Source organism: Hylobates moloch, unplaced genomic scaffold (assembly GCF_009828535.3).
Source record: "Hylobates moloch isolate HMO894 unplaced genomic scaffold, HMol_V3 SCAFFOLD_7, whole genome shotgun sequence".
Lineage (NCBI taxonomy): Eukaryota > Metazoa > Chordata > Mammalia > Primates > Hylobatidae > Hylobates > Hylobates moloch.
Window position 1 is genome coordinate 34,612,893 of NW_026652282.1, and position 4,991 is coordinate 34,617,883.

Consider the following 4,991-nt stretch of genomic DNA (forward strand, 5'->3'; position numbering starts at 1 on the left):
CCCTAAAACCTAAAGTATAATAAAAAAAATAAATAAATAAATAAAAAATAAAAAAAAAAAAAAAAAAAAGACTTTCCTCAACCGGCCCAAAAACCAATGCTGAACCATGACTGTAACATAGAGTTATACTATTTCTGTCATTTACCTTAGCTTTAACTTGCCCGTCTGCAAACAGCTGGACTCTGTGGCTTATTTAGGTAGAATTTCCCCTAAGCATTGTGTTCTTATATTTATCTTTTAAAGGGGAGAATCATTTCCTCCCATGGAGGAATTTGATGTGAAGCCAGGTAGTAGTGGCCCCTTCAGGGAGGAGAACATCGAAAGAACAGTTTGTGAGCTTTGCCTGAGGTGGGGGCCAGAAGAGGATTGTGGAGGGGGTAGACTGAGGAAGGGAGGAAACCCTAGAACAAATCTCACTGGCCTTAGAGAACACTTAGGCTTAGGCGTGGCTTCTCCCAAATCTATGCAAATTTGATGGCTACCCAGGGGCCTTCCTTGTGGTGAGAGAATGACTGAGGACTGTGGTAATATTGGGGCCAATATGATAAGGCGGAGAACTAATAAATGAATTAACTTTCAACATACAGACTGAGTACTGCCCACCTAAGCTTCAACACAGGCCCACCACTTAATATCAGGAAGAAAGGATAGCTCCTTCATAGTTGATTCTTCTCAAGTTGTCAAGACATCAATATTAAAGTTGCCAGAAATCAGTACCAATTTTCTCACTGACATGTTTCTGTAATTTACTCAATGATTAGTAGGTAAACTAAGTTGTAAGAAGATACATCTTCCCAGACATAAGTAAATGGAGCTACATTTAAATAAATGCTATCGAGAAGCATTTCTTCTGTTTTAAAACCTGAATTGGCAAGAGTTTGTTCATTACTGCTCTACGCATCCATCATGGAGAATAGCAACATCTCTGGGCCTCCAGTATGATTCCACCGCAATCCAGAGCAATCACTTCCGTGTTCTGAGTTTGTCATCGTTCTAAGAGCTTGTTGCTCATGGCATTGTTGATCCCAATTCTTCAACTCTTTTTATTGCCATGCCTTTTGCCATGTGACTTTGTAATGGAATGGGAGAGTTTCCTGATTTCCCCTTGCAGAACATGCAGCAGAGGTGTGGCTTGCCTGTTCAGTTGCCCTGCAGCTCAAACCCCTAGGGGGAGCACGCAGACAAGCAGGTGCAGAGGCCAGGGTGAGTGCTTTGGGCTCTCGGCCCTGTGGTGGTGTCTAGGGGTGAGTGCCTGCAACCCCTGTGTTACCAAGTTCTTTCAGCTTTGCCATCTGCAGATGGCTTGAGTGTTAATCAGCTCAATAGACCCTCTGCCTTATCACAAGGCAGAGAGCCAGTGTGACAGCCTTCTGTGTCCCAAGCTCTTGCACACTGTCCTGGAAGAATCGGATCACATGCAGGTTTGAAGGATGAGTGCAAGGTTTTGTTGAGTGATAGAAGTGGTTCTCAGCGGGATGGATGGGGAGAGTTGGAAGGGGAAATGGAGTGGGAAGGTAATCTTCCACTGGAGTCAGGCCACCCAGTGGCTGGACTCTCCTCTAACCACCCCCAGCCGAACTCCCCTTGGCATCCAGACATCCCTCCTCCTCTCTTCCTCTGCCATATCATTCCACTCATTGCTGGTCTGCTGGTGTGCTGGTCTGCTCTGCAGCTTGGGGTTCAGGGTTTATATAGGGGCAGGATAGGGGGCATGGCAGGCCAAAAGGCAACTTTTTGGGTGTGTAAACAGAAATGCCATTTAGGGCCTCAGGTATCCAGGCTTTGAGGGTGGGGCCTTTGCCAGGGAACTGGCATCTTCTACTCATTTTTTCCCTGTCTCCTGTCTGTATCAGTAGTGCCTCCCTTCTCTATTGATACTGAAATTGGCCAAAGACAAAGGCTTGAAATGGGCTTGTGCTATTGTGCTTGTCCTCTCTTGCTTGTGCCATTGCCAGGAAAAAGCTTCCCTCAACACACACCTGGTAACTCCTGCCCCTTTATCCTGGCCCCAGAATAAAAACACACGGAGCAGACCTGATTGGCCCTCTGTAGCTTGGAGCTAAGTGCGGCTGGACCTGCAGCTTAAAGGTGAGCCACCCAGGATTGCTGTACCTAGGTCAGCTGATCCACAAACACCTGCAAACCTAGAAATGTGAGATTCAATGGTTATTTTGTTTGTATTGAGTATGAGGACATGTCATAATAGCTGACTGCTTTATAGCCCTAATTTTGTAGGTGCTACTATATTATTCCCATTTTAAAGATGTGGAAACTGATTCATAGAGAGGTTAATTTGCCCAGATTCATAGAGCTAGGAAATGTCAGACTGGTAATTTAAACACAGGTGCATGAGATTTTAAGGCTTGCAGTATAAGCAACTATGTTTTTTCTGTTGAGTGCAAACCTGTAAGATATAGGGTAAGGAGAGACCAGGTACTTTCTTCATTTCCTTTTCAACTTAAATGTCAGCCATCTGACTTCTTGTTTTTGAATCACTGGACAATTTGAGATTTTGAACTTCCCATCCCCATCTTCCCCAGCAGATGCATCTTGTTCTTTTTTTTTTTTTTTCTCGATTTTTTTGAGAGGGGTCTCCTTTTTTCCACCCAGGCTGGAGTGCAGTGGCGCGATCTCGGCTCACTGCAGGCTCCACCCCCTGGGGTTCACGCCATTCTCCTGCCTCAGCCTCCTGCGTAGCTGGGACTACAGGCACCCGCCACCTCGCCCGGCTAATTTTTTGTATTTTTTTTTTTTTTTTAGTAGACACGGGGTTTCACCGGGTTAGCCAGGATGGTCTCGATCTCCTGACCTCGTGATCCACCCGCCTCAGCCTCCCAATGTGCTGGGATTACAGGCGTGAGCCACCGCGCCCGGCCTCGCATCTTGTTCTTAAGAAAACTACAGCTTAACATGCTGTTGACTTTTTGAAGTTTGGGAAAATTCTCTGGTGATATATTTGCTTACCGAATATTAGCCATTTACTTACCAAGAGATGCAGGACCTGAGAAGTTTATATCCCCTGGCAATTGAAGGTCAGTCAGTGAAGACAAAGAACCATTGAAGCCTTAATCCAAATCAGTGGAAAGCTAAAATTTGATTTATAATATTTCCATTGCTCTTGAATTTTCCAGGAATGTTGGTAAATGTGAAACCACTTGGCTTTAGTTTTATTGGTTAAAATGTAGGTTTTGGAGATAAATGACTGGGTTCAGGAACTAAGTGACATTGGGCAAGTTACTTAATCTTTCTGTGCCTCAGTTTTTCACCTATAAAATAAAGATAACAATACTATCTCCTCTAGGGTCATATGGGGATACAAAAAAGTATATAAAGTATTTAGTAAGATGATTTTGGCTACAAGTGACAGAGATCCTGAGTCAAAATGGCTTAAACAATTAGGAAATATGTTATCTCACATAGTCCAGTGACAAAAGAGAGCTCTAGATGTGACTCAATCAGGCCTCCAGCCCATATCTGTCAGCCATTCTCTTGACTTCGCCTTCTTCAGGCTGGACCCCATGGAAACGAGATGGCTGCTGGCAGTAACAGGAGCAGTGGGATTGCTTATTCATAGCCAGTGGAAGAGAGAGAGAAGCCACTCCCAAATACGAAAACAAATTTTTCCCCTCAATCTCTTTGGGCCAACCTTGAATCAATTACTATTGCCAGAGGAATACTCACATGGTGACTGGTTTCAGTTTGGGTCTGTGAACTAGTCAGGGGAAAAGAGGAATGGATTATGGTGCTTGATTCATATGAGTCAGGATTCATTGTTCTTGCTGGGGGTAGCGGTTGCCTTCCCCTAAGTCACATGATCTAGGTGGAGAAAGTGTAATTACTCAAGCAACATCAAGATCTCATTAGAAAGCAGTAATAGATTTGAAGAAGGCACTCTACAGTAGTGACCAGAGCTGGCCGAAAGTAAGTGCTCAATAATTGTCAGCTTATTTTGGAATTCTATTTTTGCATCCATAGGGATTTTTGCAGCAGTCAGTTGTGGTTTTATGATAAGACAACTAATACTTGGCATTTAGCATTCCCTAAAAGACAAATTTGGGAACTCGGAGATGACAAATCATTTGCATTGGAAGCTTCTCTTTCCTCTTCTTTTTTGGAAATTAACGTGGAAAACAAGCTCCAAGGACCCATGAAGACTTGGAAGGTCTCAGTTCAATTCCTTATGTCATTGTCACCTTGAAAAGACAAAGTTGATAATGCACAGCAATTTTTCCTCTCCTTGTGCCAAGCAATATTTTCTACTAAAAATATTATACTTCAACAATTTTTGTGCAAAATGCTGGCACTCTGTGGTGGACATCTCTTTGCCTTTTTATTTGCTTTATTTATTATTTCTACCTTTCCTTCTTCTCTACCTAACAGAACCTCTATTTTTTATGGCAAAAAATATTATTTGGATGAGGCTGACCTTATCTACACATATGCATGCACTTGACCAATCAAAGCACATCATCCTTTCTTTGGAGAGAGTGATTAGTTCCAAGATGGACACGTGACCTAAACTTGGTCAATTAATACTCTCTTCCTGAAAATTTGAACCTTGAGCTAAATGAAAAACACACTTTATGCACTCCTGTTATTTGTACCCAGAGCTGACATAGTTTCCACTGGTCCCAAGTTTTCACTGTGTTGATTATTCCGTTCTGTGAGCTCCCCAGGATTTCTTTAATACTTTTGTGGATTGAATTGTGTCCTCTCCCTACCCCCTCCACAATTTTATATGTTGGTACCCTAACCCCCAATGTAACTATATTTGGAGATGAGGCTTTAAGGAGATAATTAAGGTTAAATGAGATCACAAGGTAGGGTTCTAATATGATAGAACAGATGGTCTTATAGGAAGAGGAAGAGAGAAAGAGAGAAAGAGTGAGAGTGAGAGCCCTTTCTCTTTAAGTGCATGAACCAAGGAAGGGCCATGTGAAAACTCAGAGAGAAGGCAGCGATCTACAAGCCAGAAAGAGAGCTCTTACCAG